General features: G+C 39.9%; 1 protein-coding gene across 6 annotated transcripts in view; it reads right to left on the bottom strand.

Moving 5' to 3' along the window:
- The window catches only part of LOC126858197 (tubulin polyglutamylase TTLL5), a 211,659-nt gene that overhangs the window by 140,311 nt on the left and 54,702 nt on the right, over nucleotides 1-16,646 (bottom strand). Inside the window, exons 1-2 of one of the 6 annotated variants that reach the window (XM_050608331.1) lie at nucleotides 8,228-10,816; nucleotides 7,904-8,083 (exon numbers count right to left, since the gene is read on the bottom strand). The exons of the other annotated variants lie outside the window; for them this stretch is intronic. The gene's annotated coding sequence lies outside the window, so the exon portion shown is untranslated. Of the gene's footprint in view, nucleotides 1-7,903; nucleotides 8,084-8,227; nucleotides 10,817-16,646 lie in introns of those variants that run through there. 6 annotated transcript variants of the gene reach the window in all.

Below are 16,646 nucleotides of genomic sequence, written 5' to 3' on the forward strand. Positions count from 1 at the left end.
AGCAAATGCGACTAGAGGTTTGTTCGTCTTTTTGAATACTAATTCAACGCGTTTTGCCCCTTAAGATATTGAAGAACGCATTTTGCTGCCTTTCAGGGTTCAAGTCCATAATTGAAATTGTATTGCTTTAAGATGGTGACTGCTTGGGCTATGTCGGAGTGCGTCGATACCGCGAAGTACATAAAAGATCCAATTAGACTCCGGTATGGTATTTTTAACATCTCTTTCCGTTCGGCGTCGTCTTTTGGACACATTTCCTTGGATAACTTCATGGGTGTACTGATTGGAGTTATTACAGCCTTGTACTCAGTCATATTAAATTGCTTGAGTATTTACTCGGCATATTTTCCTTGTTCCATAGTGATACTGTGATTGGTTTGAGTGAATTGAATTCCAAGGCAATGATGAATTCTTCCAAGATTTTTTATTTCGAAACTGAATAATTGCTTTTTGATTTCGTTCATTCTTTTAATATTGCTTGCATCGATGATGACGTCATCGACATATATCACGATTATATCATTTTTGTCTTGCAATGTGTATACACACAGTTGTCGGCTCCTGTTTAAAGTTCATTGATTTTAATTTTTCTTCAAGTTTGGTAAACCTGGTATCCGGATTGTTTTAATCCGTATAATGCCTTTCTTGCTTGTGCACCTTGTTCTTGGGAATCCTATGTAATTCTGCTTCACTCAGAATACTTGGCAAATGGTCTGGGATCTTCATGTATAATTCCTCTTCTATATCACCATTCAGATGACATGCGCTGATAAAGTCCTGTTCGTGGACTTCGAGTCCTTTTTTCAATGCGAGAGCAATGACAAGATTTATTGACTCGGCTCGTGCCACAAAAGTGAACGTTTCATTAAAATCGGTGTAGCGACTTCGCGCAAATCCTCTTGCAATTAACCGGTCTTTTTGATGTTCAATTAAGCCATTTACATTTAATTTGATGCGTAAAATCTGTTGGCAGCCAATAATCTTTCGATCTTTCGATTGACGACAGTTCACGTCTCATTTTTCATGAGTGCATCGAACTCCTTTCTCATTGCTACTCTCCATTTATCGACTTCAGGTGTAGCCAAAGCGAGCTTGGCGCTTCTCGGATCGAGATTAGTTAATCCAGCAAATTCTTCGTCGGGTTCTTCTTCAGTGCTTAAGGCGATGTTTTCGTCTGATTCGTTTTCTGCTGTGATATCCTTAGATTCTTCTTCATTAGGTTCAACGTTACTTGACTGCTCTTTTGGAGCTTTAACTGCAAGCATAGTACTTTCTCAGTCTACCTGAAGAAAAGTTGGAGGACCTGGCGCTGGGGAAATCTAAAATGTCCGAGTTACTAGATGAGGATTGCTCTCCTTCTGCTGAGTCAATGCTGTGAAAATCATCAGTTGAGTCATCGTCATTAGAGATAATTTTGGCTCTTGTATCGGGTTGGCATTTGTATGATTTTATTCTTTTGAGCACATTTGCAGCAAGATATCTTTATCTTTAATTCCTGCGGCACTCTCTTTGCTGGAAACTCATCTAAAAATGATACTTCACGACTCTTTAATACTTTACGAGACTTTGGATCCCACATTCTATATGCTTTGGAAGTGATAGCCAATGAAGATGCATCTAATTGTTTTTGAGTCGAATTTACCGTGTTTACCATTTTCATCCAGTATATGCGCCATTTTCCCAAATGAGTGTAGATGACATGCAGTTAGCTTCTTCCCGGTCCAGGCTGTAGATCTCCCTTTAATGTTCTACATGGACATCGATGTATTACGTATGTAGACTGATGTCAATATAGCTTCGGCCCAAAATTTTGATAGTAAGTTGGATTAACATACACTTTGCCATTTCAACTAATATCCGATTGAAGCGCTCTGCCACACCATTTTGTTCCGGCGTGTACTCGGTAGTAAGTTGGTGCACTATTCCTTCCTTTTCGAAGAAGTCTCTGAATTTGCTGAGATATTCGCGACCGTTATCGAACCTTACGATTTTAATTTTTAGTCCCGTTTGTTTAGTCCCATTTTAATTTTTAGTCCCATTTGTTTTTTCACTTTTACCTTAAAAGCTATGATCTTTTTGAAGATTTCACTCTTTTGAGCCATGAAAACTATTCCACAATATCAAGTCTTTAATATTTAAGTATCTGAGTTTTACGTGTAGATCCTGCCATGGATTTTTTTTGGCTCTTCCGATTTTTGCGACGGTCGCGGTTTCTTCTGCTTCCGGTACGAGGTATAAATTATTTTTACGTTTAGCGGTCATAACGGTTTTTCTGCGCGTAATTACAATATTACACTGGCTTTCGTTTTCCGAAAAATAACTTCTGTAATCTTCGCCACGGACATCAAGTTTGTTCGTAGATCCGGTACGAACAATGTGTCCTTTAACAATGTTTTCCTTTTGTTACGTTTGTTTTGTTATTAATGTTCACTCATGCTATTCCTTTACCACTTTTTGTCGACGCGTTGTTCGCGAAATTCCGCCAGATCTGCCATCATTTGTATGTATATCGCTAAAATTATTTTTATCGTTCGACATATACGATATCGCGCCTGAATCTACGCACTATTTTTGCTCGCTTTTTACGTCGTTCGCGGAACCATCGGTTGCAATCTCGTTCTGTAGTAGTATAAGGGTCACTATAGCGAGACAGAAATGTCCCTCCTTTTCTCCCCTAGCGCCGACCCTCTGTTATGAGCCAAGTCCCCTTGTCCCTCTGCCTTCGTGCCTGAGGAAAAAAAGAATAGGGACTCGTGGACGTCCACGAGGCAATTTTTATATATTTTTCTTTTTCTATTTTTATTTTTGTTAATTTTTTTCCGGGCGAGTGGAAATACTTGGGCTTAAACTTGAGTTCTCTGCTTTTCTGGTCTGGGTCCTAGTGTGCTAGATTAACTGAAATCTTACAAGAGTGAAAGTTAGATGGGGCATTTATGGAGAGGAGTAGGTTTCTCTGACTTAGGGGCCCGGCGCTCCGATTGGCTTTCTATAGTGGCCGGCAGTTTGGTTCCTGCGAGATGGAAAAACGAGACAGACAATAGTGCGAAAGAGAAAGCCGACAAGATGTTTGACGTGCCAACAAACGGCAAAATAGCGATCGTCGAAGACAGCGGAGTTGTCCCATGGCACCCCCTCTTCCTTTCTTTTGAGGAAAACCGAAAGATATCGTACGACATACATGCGACATCTTCCCCCGGTCATCCTTACGGCAAATCGTGCAGCAATCGCGTGCTATGTGTCATCCACCCCCTCCTACCCTTTTGCTGAAAAAATGAGAAAACGGCTAGTGTGGAATAAATTGATATGGAGGTACGAAATACGAAATACATGCGTTCATGTATAGACACGTCTATTCCAACGGTTATAGCAATTATAGCAGTTGCGGTGGTTTAGATATGATGTTATAGAGGTAAGGAAGGAAGGAGACAAAAAGAAAAAATTAAATGTTTTCACGGAATTACTTTAAAAAATTAATAACATTTTAATTTATATTGCAGCAGAAATACGATGTTCTGTACAAATTATTTATATTTAAATATATAATATTTACAACATTTACAAAAAGATGTTAACTATTAACGGATGGCGGAAAATATGTGAATTCTTTGCTAAGTTATTACAGCGATAAAAGTGTGAGAGTCGAGAAAAATAGAATATGGAAAATTATTTATCTATTATATATATTCGTATGGCAGTGAACAAGATTATTAATAAATCTACGTTTTAATAATACAGGCTCACATACTTTCATTTCGCGTTACTAACTTATGAAATGCGAATTATCCTGAATCGTAAATTTAATTAATAAAAAAATAATCGAAGTTTCAGTCTTTTCGTCGTCCTCTTCATTTTCTGTCTCTTTAACTAATAATAAATCCCTAATATTATTGAAATTAATAATCCGTAAATTTTCATAATTTAAAGTAATGCCTTTAACTTTACATGATTCGTACGTTCGACCGTCTGGCGTATGATATAAGCATAACATTTCGGATCACCGGACACGAACGCTTCAATATAATTGTCACTGCAATAGCTCTCGAGCTCGTCAATCATATCGTCTAAAAATTTTCTGAACGCGGCTCATATTCATTCGAATCGCCGCTACTCCTGTAAATACATGAATCTGTATCGTAATACAAAACACGACGTTCTAATCGTTCTAAATAAGAACATAATGTTAAACGACCTTGTGCAGTCGTATATGCCGCTATCACATTAGTCAATGGGAAGGAAACAACTGCTTCTTCTCGCAGTCCATGAAATATACATTACCCCATCGTTCACGAGTAATATCGATTATTTCATGCTCGGCACTCGTCAGCAAAGTCATAAAATGTTGCTGCGTTCTCACGATTTCTGTATTAGTCAAATTGGATCGTTGGCCGAATTTTCTCAAAAAAGAATTTAAGCACAGCTTCGCGACAGAGCGTAAACCGAGATTTCGTACGATGTTGCGCTTATCGAAACCAATATTTTTATATTTCTTTTTATATTTCCGTAAATATTGTTCTTTAGCATCATTGTCATTTTCCCCGCATTTGCTTGGCCATCCACTGGCTCCTTGTCTAAGTTGCAAGAATGTATTTATATATTCAGCGAATAATCCTTCTTGATGCATCGTATGATCGATGTGGCTGACTTTGTACTGTCAAATCTCACTTACCGCCGTCACGAGATAACCCTTCTCGACGGCCTTGCGTAATTCTCAGGACACACAAGTGTCCTTGAATTCGCGCTCATTCGCATTGTCATGTGTGCAGGTCGTTTGCGAAAAGGTTTCACAGCAACTGCGACACAATGCGAAAAGTAATTTTCTCTTTGCGTGATATGGGAGTAAGGAATGAAATAGATTATGCGGAGCGAGTACTCTACAACGTGTGAGTCCTTCCAATGTATTAAAATTATAATTCGGTGCCTTCCCGATTAATGCGGAACATTCATTGCCGACATAAATATTAGAATTACCGATCGGGAAAGCACTTGTTTTTAAAATATATGGGTACAAGAAACATACGTCCATGTAACATATTTTATCTGTTACCTGCAACCTCATATCGCGTCACGATATTATCCGTACGTCCGCCGAAAAATGCATCGCGTGGATCAATCGGAGATATTTCCACCAGCAGGTGGTTGTCGAGATATTCACGCATTTCACGATTATCTCATATATCGCGATCGAAAGAGTATTCCCACTTTTCCATTACAGAGTATTTCCGTTGACGAGATTGCAAGAATTCGCTCGTAACGCGAGACGATCCTTACAATCCGATGATGAAATCGGTCTGTTGCGATTCAAAGGAAAGCAAGACGGGCATTTGTACCAAAAACATCCGTGAAATTGCAGTACATGACGTTGCTCATTCTCGACTTATCAGACGTTTCGTAATATCCATTGACGAGCGTGCTGTCGATTGTACGATGTTCAATCGCGCCCCTGCGTGATTTATAGAATGACCGAGCTCGCGCTCCATCCATATCAACCACTGCACAGCTTTACGCAAATGATTATTTGCTTTTCTGTATCCACCTGCCGAAATGACGCCTATCGTATTCGAGTGCAAAAAGTTTTTCCAGAAAACAGTCATGTACGTCGAAGCAATAGTTGTGCATTCATCTAACGGACACACATTTCTACAATCGATAAAAATTTTTTTAAACGCCATGCACGCTTGTCGAAGAATATCGACGTCGGTACGACAATAGTGAATGATTTCGTGTTGGAAATCAAATACTGTGTATTTCTGCTGCATATTGGTATGCCATGCAAGAAAGCGTTCGTGCTACTTTTCATTAACTCCGAGAATAATAATGTATGTCTGGTAAGGGTCCGACATACGATTGGTTCTCGACAGTATTAAACAAATGTGGAAAAATGCCTTTATTCGACGTATTCTGCAATCCGAAAGCCTTCGGTAAATCGAATAAATATCGGCATATAATTTACACAGTCGATGAATTTCGTATATCCTACCGTTAATAGCACAATCTTTGTGCCGCTTAATATTAATTTAGGCTCTAAATTATTATGATTTTCGACAATATACATTAAAATAAATTGAGCGTCGAACGCTTTTGCATTATACGCTATACAGATGATTTGCTTGAAACATTTTGTCGCTCGCGTTGCAAAATCGACAAATTGTTTTACCGAATCATGACGAAATACGAACTATCGCACTCCACACCATCGACACCGCACGAACAAATTATTTTCTTTCGCGCACGCTTCGCAGATTTGTTGCGCTACGCAAAGAGGGAATGTGTTTTTTTATGGTAGTTGTAACTTCGAGCGTCTCATCTTGTAGTGTTTCAAAATTATAAAACACGAATGCTACATTCCTTCTTGCTCAGCACCGTTGTCGTTGTCGATGACAAAGTTGACGAAATTGACGAAGATAAAGAAGCTGACAATTCGTTAGAGAAATCATTAACGAAGAGACTGCATGAGCGTATCCCATTTGGACACGTAAAGATTGGATGGGTTTTATTGGACACTGCTCGATTGGAAATCGCTCAATTGGACGCCGTACGATTGGACACTGAACGATCGGACACTACACGATTGAATACGTACATTGCATGATTAGATACCGCGCGATTGGACACCGCACGATTGAACACCGCACGATTAAATACCGCACGATTGGACAGGACAACCCATGTAGCATAAGTGATTCTCTGACTTTGGCGAACCGCATAATTTGCAGTAAGAAACACCGCATTCGTGCTAAATTTAATAATACGACCACATACGTCGCAAAATCGTACGACATTGCAAACACTTTCGGATAATTTACCGTCGTATGATTTTACTCTATGATGACGCTCGAAGCATATCTTATAGAAAAATGTTCGTTTACAAGCGTTGCATTTTATAATTTCCGTGTCTGATCTATTACAGGTGGCACGATGAAAGAACGCGGACATTTATTCGGACAGAGAGCCGTTTTATCGTTCGGATAACCTATATGGCCTATATGGTCTATAACCTATAACCTATATAACCGATAATCTATTGCATGGCTCGCAATAATTTCTACAACCCGCGACGGCATTTAAATTTACAATGGGATTATAATGCCGTAAACGCTCATAATACATTATATTTAGACATAGCGCGAGTTCATGATCGAGAGAAGTAAGTGTCGCGATTCCGTACATTGGTTTCGCACGATCGAAAGTAGCGAAATTATAAATCACAATCGCGATGTTATCAACTGCGAGATATCGTTGAAAGCGCTCGATTTCTGCATTTCCGCAATCCTTTTCAGTTATCGTAACACCAGCATTCCTAACCAATTGTATTGCCAGCTCGTGCTGAAGGGAATGTTGATGTTTTATATTTTTCCATTTTTCGTGCAATTTGCCCATGCGTAAATTACCGCGTTCACAATAAACTCGAGTTACTACAAGAGAACGCGGAAAACATAAATTTTTCGAATTATTAATTATTATTAGCGCTTACTAATTATTAGCTATTACTAATTATTATCAAGCGCTTTACAATGTCCTCGTGAATTAATTTAACGCGACCGCGACCCGAAAGAAACATTGAAAACACGAAATGTTCCGCGATATGGAGATTCTCGGCACTCTGCGCTACCGAACTTATGAATCTCCAAATATGTTCGTATGTTAATTCGCGCGCAAGGCGGAACGATATATCCGCGGGTCCATGTGCTAAATTTGACGAATGAAAGGTAGCCCTACATAATCGCCGATTGACGTATTTAGCACATACGCGTGAATTTCGCGAAATGCATTGTCTAATGCGTTATAAATATTTATATCTCCGTGTCTCGTATCACGAAACTCGCTTCCTTCCCATTATAGCAAATCTCCTAAATTGCCGCGTATTTTCCGTCAATAAATTTATGTTGCTAAAATTATTACCGACCTGTTGCTGTTGTCATTGGAGCGGCATCTCTTCTTCCTCCTCTTCAGCCTCCTCCGTCATCGGCGAAGGATTAGAAGCGCGATTTTTCGACTCGATTTCTTTGCTTCTTTCCTCGGTATTTTGAGCCTGTGTCACATGTTCATCGGTCGGTATTTTTTTCTTTCGCCTATCATCGCCTCTCTGCACTTTCAAAACAAAAGAAATATTTAATTATAAATAAAATAAAAATTATACCTAAATTATTTTTGTTTTCTTAAAATTTTATGATTATTCTTGTTAAAACGTGTCTTTGAAAATTAATATTTTATTTTTTAAATAACTTACACCAAGACTCCGTTCCGAGCTCTTCTTCAGTCTTACATTTCTGTGCCTGAGCAGGAGCTTCTTGTGCGCTTGTACTCACTTGAGTGTTACGATCTATAAATTATGTGATAAATTTGAAAATTTTATCATTATTTCATATATTCGGTTACATTACAATTGTACTATAGTCAGTAATAAAAACATTTTGCTTACCTGTCAAACGATTACCGCTAGCAGGAAGCTTATAAGCCCTCCTGCATCCTCCTCGTCATGGTTAAATGCCTCTCGCATTTCCACTATCTCACTCGCGATATGTAGCAATTCGTCAAAATCGTTGAAATAACCTAATTTATACAATTGCTGCTAGTACAGTGTCCGAACAGGCGCACGCAAAAGATCAGAAAACCACGTAATTAATTTCCAACGATTCATCCGACAATGAGGATAAATATCATTCACTGTTTATCGTGGATGAATTCGCTCCTATAATTATGCACTTGCGTAATATATTTTTAAGCCCCGACATTTTTAGAATCGCACACTCGCGACATAACTTTTCACGAATAATACACGATGGCGCTTTTTGCATAGCAATACACGTTGCTTCAAATGTTGGAGAACTCGGAAATAATTTTTTCTACCCTGTCTCGAAGAATTTATTTATACACATTTCCCCTCTTCTTCGGAAAAAGAAACACAGCCGCGATACTTTTCGCTCGTACGCGGACCGGAAACGCTAGCGCAAGCATGCAGTGGCCGCGATAGAGCCCCTCCGGAGCGGGGATAAGTTTATTTCCTCACGTACATGAGCAATATTAAAGATATTCGTGCAAAACTTCGCCCTCAACGAGAACTGGGCGGAGCAGCTCGGCGAACGTTAAGGCCAGTCCCAAGCCCGGATAAAGAAGGAGATTGGTGGGCAAGGTTTAGCAGCCTACTCACCGTAAAAAGGATAACGCTCACAGAACCACCGCATTAGCCTCGGATACTGGACGGACATTACAGGCTAATGACATGGCAAGAAAACGGAAAAAACGAAAATGGAAAAGGAACATAACCAGATTTGGATGTTGGAATGTCACGTTCTGGAACAACAAAGACCAGGAAGTCATCATGGAAATGGAAAAACATAGAGTAGACATCTGCTCTCAGAAACTAAGAAAAAGGGCAGAGGCAACATAAGATACCAAAATCACATCCTGTTCTACAGCGTGGTTGACAAGCATACCAGAGCACAGACAAGAGTAGGCATACTGATCCACTTCGGAAACATTGAAATGAAATACATCAATCACAACATAATGTACATAACAGCACAGTTGGGAAAAGAAAGAACCCATTTCGTGAGTATTTACGCGCCAGACCCAAAGAGGAGACAGAAAGATTTTTCGATACTCTACAAGAAACACTGGACCTTATACCTACGAAAAATAGAGTATTCGTGATGGGCGATTTTAACTCAAAGATCGATAACAACAGTATCTCGGGAGTAATGCATAAATTCAACAAAGAAATGCTGAACAAAAATGGGAACATGCTGATATCACTGCGCCCATAACGAACTAAGGATTAACAACACATACTTTGACCACAAAGTCCAGCACAAACACACATTTGCAAACACCAGGGGACAGAAGTCAACGATCGATTATGTAATTACAACAGGAACGTACACCTTAAACAGATATTGGACTGCGGACGTTAACCTCCGCAAATGCCGGTACACAACACAGGCTAGTACTGTGCAAGTATCGTGTAGGATAAATACAATTAAGAAAGAAGAAGCCTAACTACGTTTCTAGGTTTAATGTGGAATCCCTGAAACAGGAAAGGACTTGAACTTTATGTAAGAAGACTGAAGGAAAAAATTGCCCTCAATAAAATTACGGAGGAAGACGACATTGAGATAGCATGGAAAAGAGTTAAAGAAAACATCATAAATAGTGCAACAGAGGCTGTAGGACTAAGAACAACGATGTAACGATCTACCTTCCTCGACGCCACGGATCGGCTCGTCGGTTCCAAAATTCGGGAGAAGGCAGAGAATCAACTCAAGCTCGCAAATTACACACTCGATTTGGCCAACAAATAACAATGATTTATTTGCATGAATATATACTACAACAGAATCGGCCAATACATAGGACTCGCGAATACAATTGGAGGAGACGGGATCGACCCGTAACGAAAGAAACGAAATCAGCTAACGGAATCGGCTACTCCTAATCTGGTCCAGATATGAGATAACGCAAGTGCCAGGACGTGATGTCTGGTGCCGAGGATGCGCACGCTCAGCGGCCCATCCTGAAAAGGACTAAGGGCCGGCATGCTTCGCGACTTATTCTGAGGACTAGGCGCTGGAGAGATGCTGTCCCTGGCGTCACAAGCGGGCACGAGCCAGTCTTACTGAGGCGCGGTATATACAAATAATAAGTACGGACGCGATGCGTACAATGGATTGAGCCTAAAGGCTCTCGGTCGCAGATCACCGGGAGATTGTCGCGCGATCGAAGTCGACGGTATCGCGAGGTAAGCGACGAAGAGAGCACTCTTTGTCACGGACAGCGCCGGTCGTCGAGAGCACTCGACAGGGTACGAGAGCACTCGTCCCTCGGGCCGGAGATGGTTGGTGTAAGGGAGAGCACTCCTCCGCACCGACAGGACTGGACGCCGAGAGCACTCGGCCGGAGACGAGAGCGCTCGTCTCCTAGACCAGGTTAGAAGGAACGGTATAAGGATCGGTCAACTGGAGACTCAGAGAACGCTCTGAGGCTTTGAATGTCCAGAGGATCGGGACCAGGGAATGGTGTCGCGAGCCGGCTTATATACCCGGCCGGCTTCCCTTACTTAGGCTCGCACCACCTTAGTGGGGGATCGCATCGCCCAGCGGTGGCTTATACGGTGGGCTCGCTGCCTCGCAGCGGCGCGGATATGTGAAATTTATGGGGCGCCAAGCGCTGGCCTCTTTTGCGGACGGGTGGACGATCCGCGAGGCTTTAGTAACGACACAGGTCGTTACAACGAACACAAATCCAAAAATAAGCCATGGTTCACACAGGAGGTCAAGAATCTGACGAAGGAAAAAAGAGACGCATACATAAAATATATTAACAACAGAACACCAATAGAATATCTAAGATATAAAGAAATCAGGAATAGAACAACCAATGAAATCAAACAACTCAAAAAAAATTACTGGGAGTGATTCTCATCAGAAATTGAACATGACCTATATGGGGGACAAAGGAAAGTATAGAACATGCTGCGGAACAGGAAAAGACCAGTAAACGAAGAAATACAAATAGATGCTATAAGGCCTGAAAAGTGGATGAAGTATTTTGAGAATCTCTACCAACACCCGATTAACGAGGCGGAGGAAGAAGGAGACTCGTCAACAGACCCATCGCCAGTGGCAGCCGCGGAAAATGACAATAACAAAAGAAGATATACAAACAGCTATAAGGAAATTAAAAACACGAAAATCGCCAGAAATCAATAACATTACCAACGAACTGATAAAGTATGGAGGAAACGAAATTATGAAAGAGATCACAAACCTATTCCAAAAGATCGAAAAGAATGGCAAAATACCAAAAGAATGGAAGAAAAGCATAACTCTCCCCATATACAAAAAGGGACTAAAGAACAATCCCAATTACAGAGGCATAACATTGCTAAGCTCTATACAGAAAATACTAACCAAGATGCTCACACAAAAAATTAACAGCAAAGTTGATCTTCCTAGAAGAACAACAAGGATTCCGAGCAGAAATAGATCTACGATAGATGCAATCTTTATCCTACGGCAATTAATAGAAAAAGCAATAGAGTTTAACAAGACTATGTTTACATATTTCGTGGGCCTCGAAAAGGCGTTCGATAGGGTGCGATTGAACGATCACTCTCCTAAAACAAAATAATGTTAATAAACGGCACATAAGCATAATCAAAGAACTTAATAGCAACAACAGGACCAGGATAAAGACGAGCCAGGGCCTAACACAAAAAGTTGGAGTGTCGACAGGCATCAGGCAGGGAGACAGTCTAAGCTCATGCCTTTTTTAACATCATTATGGATCAGATCATCAGAGGTGTGAATGAGGTTGGGGCCGGGTACACGATGGAAGATCGTTTCCTGAGAATTCTGTGCTATGCAGATGATGCGGTCATTGTAGCCAAGAAAGAAGATACAACAACTGCTCAACAAGTTCAAAACAACAGCAGAAAGATTTAATATGCTTATATCCCACAAAAATACCCAGGCAATAGTGATCGCAAAGGACCCGATTAGGTGCAAGCTAATAGTTAACGACCATATCATCGAACAAGTAATGGGCTTCAATTACCTGGAGGTGGAAACATCTAGCGATAGATACCTCGCGAGGTAATGAAGCAAGAATGCAGGCAAACAAAGTAGCCAGTATCGCCAGTTACTTTAGGGACATAGTATTGCGGAACAAATATATGAGCACGAAGAGTAAGATATACAAAACCTGCATTAGTCCGGATATACAAAACCTGCATTAGACCGGTACTCACCTATGCAGCGGAGACAAGAGTCGAAAGTTCACGGACGAAAAGGATGATAAGGACAACGGAAATGAGGATACTGAGAGCTATCAAGGGGTTCAGCCTCAGGGATAGAGTGAGAAGTAGCGATATAGTGAGAGAATTCGAGATACAGGATGTGGTAAGATGGACGAGAGCACGATGCCGACATTGAAGGGATCACATTGACAGGATGAGCCCAGAACAGCTATCAAAATGGGCGAAGTCACAAAAACCAAACACCAGACGATTGGTTGGCAGACCACCTAAGCGCTGACACGAAAGTTGGACCTCAGGATCACAAGTGGTAAATAATAATGGAGCTAACAGGACTTAGTCCTATTATAAGAGGAAGAAGAAGAATGTGCATATTTTTTACGTTACTATAATCGGTTACTTTTTTATATTTATGAAAGCGTACGCAAATGCCAAATCGTTCATTTCGCAAAATGGACATACAGTGGAAACATGGACGTCGATCGTCTGCGGACCTACGGGATGTGGAAAAACAATTTTCGTAAAAATGTTTCTTTGATAATTATCTGCCATCGGATGTTCGATTCGAGAGAATTTTATATTATTACGCAGAGTGGCAAGATGCGTATCAGCGTTTACAGTACGCCGCAAGTAAAAAAAAAGGAAGAAAAAGAGGAAAAAAGAGCATAAAAGACGGGTTACATTAATAATGCTTTGAAATCGAAGAAAAATATAATTCGCGAAGAGTTACCGCGTCCGGAAGATTATTTCAACAATCCGCTCTCACCAAAATTAATGATAATTGACTATCTTATAAGAGAATCATCGTCGTGCGACGTTATCAGAAATCTGTTTACCGAAGGAAATCATCACAAGAATTTCAGTGTTATACTCATCTCGTAAAATCTATTTCATCAAGGACGCCGCGACATATCTCTCAACGCGAATTACATAGTTTTCAAAAATTCACGCGATCGTGCACAAATTCATCATCTAGCGCGCCAAATATATCCCAATGATTCATAATTTATAGAAGAAGCGTACTACAACGCTACATCGAGACCTCACGGGTATTTATTGCTCGATTTGAAACAATCGACTCCAGACAAATATCGCTTTCGCGTCCAATAAAACATATCCAATAATGCGTGTTCAATCGGGCGGTGTCCAATCGTTACGTGTTCAAATGGAGCTCACCCTTTACATACCGTTATAGATTGAACAATAGAAGATGATGTATAAAGGGCAATATTCGCGTTCGCAATTTGTCAGACATGTAATTGCATCGTAATGATGAAAAAAGGTGAGAGTAATAAAAATTCGACCTCTTTGACATCGCATAAAGCAATAAAGAATGTTAGATGTTCTATCGGAGAGAAACTTATGTCTTTAGAAAACTTTGTGTCATTTGAAAAAAAAATCAAAGAACAGCATTCTTATGTACGGCCGACAATAAGCTTCTGAAGTGTATTCAAGAGTGCACTTTCAATACGTTCAAGGGTAACGTATTGCTTCGGTGTAGCGATAAAAAGCATTTAGCCAAACATAAAACGATTCTACGACGTGTTGCGACAAAAGAGGGTAATTGGAAGACTAAAAATAATTGTTGATGTAACAAGACGGGTTATCTTATCTTATATCAGCCCTACATTTGGTGCTGTATTATACCGGATTATCGGCGACTAAAGAGAAAAATACAATCCTCTCTATACGTATTTTTCGGGAAAATACGGAAAATGTTAATAATAATTCAGCACAGACATCGGGAACACCTTTATCATGACTTAACGCGGAGGTGTGGCGTATTTAGAATCTCGCGACTCCTGTCGACGAGGACAAAAGATGAAAATTGTATAAAGAAGTACTTCAACGTTACTTTCACTTTGTTAGCGAGGCAAAAATGCGTTTACGCGACGATGCACAGACGAGGACAATAACGAGAAAAACAAAGAAACGAATTTAGATAACGTCGATACGATCTTATGAAAACATTAACTTTAATCAGTAGCGAGTGTGGTGATGTAGTAATAATAGGTGGCGGTAGTAGTAATAATAGTAGTAGTTTCGGAAAAAAAACACGTGCAATCGGCTTAAATGATTAAAGAAATAATCAACAGCGTACCGAAAACTTATCGTGATAAAGCACGCGTCCTATTAAAATATTTGATTAATATTCTGTCATCTAAAATTAGCTGGCAAAGGCAAAGACTCGTAACTATAGACCGCACTATCATAAAGGATTCGAATATCACCGATCTTATAAATGATGCGATACGCGAGAGGAAAACAATAAAAGCAACCGGAAGAATTTAGTTTGCTCGTTTATTACATGACATAGGCACATCTTCCAATCTTATAAGAAATCGCGATTTATTACATATGGTCGCATAATCTCATATTAAAATCGTGTTACCGCGTGGAAGTTCCACTCCGAAAACTTCATCCGCGCGCTCAAAGTCGTATAGGTGTCGAAGGTGCACGAATCGAGCGAAAGCGAAGGTGATACGATGTTTATATCAGCTGATGAGGACGACGGCAACAAATTATTAAGAGGTTACGTAGAGCTGTCATCGGCAAAGAAAAGGTTTACACGACTGGTAAACTTAAATGATAGAACTCGAACAATTCTATTATAATCCCTCGCATTATGCTGAATATTCAGCGACGACCAATTTGTCGCGAGCTACTAAACCGAATTCCACGTGTAACGAAGTCAACAATCGTTTACACGTATACCTGCAGACCGACAAAAGTAAAAAATTTATTGCATGTTATGTACAAAATTGCTTAAAAGAAAAAGATATTCGTTTTCGCGTAACACATAATCTCGATACTAAAGCTATAATGGAACGATTTAATAGAATGCTTAAGGAACGGATGTGGCGTTATTTTACGCATAAAAATACGTGGCGTACCAACATTTTGCAGGATATTGTTCGCGCTTACAATCACACGCATCATTCCACCATCAAAATGCAGTCTGCAATCGTTACGCGGGAAAATGCACGTGTCGCACGTGAAAATATGAATCGTCGATGGAATGACGCCAGCAGAGAAAGAATCGCGGACAAAAGCTGAATATAACGCAGGCGATTTTGTACGGGTCAGTAGAGCAAAAGTAGCCTTTGAGAAAAAATACGAGACAAAATGGAGCAAAGAAATATTTTGAATTCACCGTGTTCTCTAATGGAGAAAACCGCGTGTATACGAACTAAGTGATTTAACGGGCAAAGTTATAGATGGGTTTTTTTACGAATAAGAATTAGCAGCGGTTATTAAAGAATTTCAAGGGGAAGAATTTATCGTCAATCGCGTAATAAGAAGTAAAGGACGTGGTAATAATAAGCAATTACTAGTTAGTTGGCAAGGATATCCTTCAAAATTCGACTCTTGGATACCCGCTTCGAGCTTAAAATCTTTGAATCGAAAATGAGGGAAGAGGGATTTTACATGATTTTCCCTATTAATAGTAGCATGCGTTTTTTTCTGGAGAATAAAATCACATGTTTTACCACCGATTTACCTCAGCGTATAGATTTGCACGGTCATTAGGAAGAAGCACTTATGGAGATTCAGTTTCCGATTAGTTTTCTTCATATACGGTCCGGTGAAGAAATAATAAAATTCATCGATTTTGAAGAATTCTTCTTAGAATCCTCAAAAAATATAATTTAGCTTGTAAAAACTGAAATATCGCCTGATATTTATTCAAATGTATTATCTTATAGAAGCTATGAATTTCTTAGCTAATTCCGTAGGTTCACATATCGGCAATTTGCCACTATTTTCAGTCGTAAAATTATTATGAAAATTTCCTGCGACATTGCGAAATGTAATATAATTCATTATACAAATTTTTCCGACAAACTTTGCCGAATATTTCCGAATTCGGATTTGATATGCACAATAAGCTCAA

The sequence above is a fragment of the Cataglyphis hispanica genome, chromosome 24 (assembly GCF_021464435.1).
Source record: "Cataglyphis hispanica isolate Lineage 1 chromosome 24, ULB_Chis1_1.0, whole genome shotgun sequence".
Lineage (NCBI taxonomy): Eukaryota > Metazoa > Arthropoda > Insecta > Hymenoptera > Formicidae > Cataglyphis > Cataglyphis hispanica.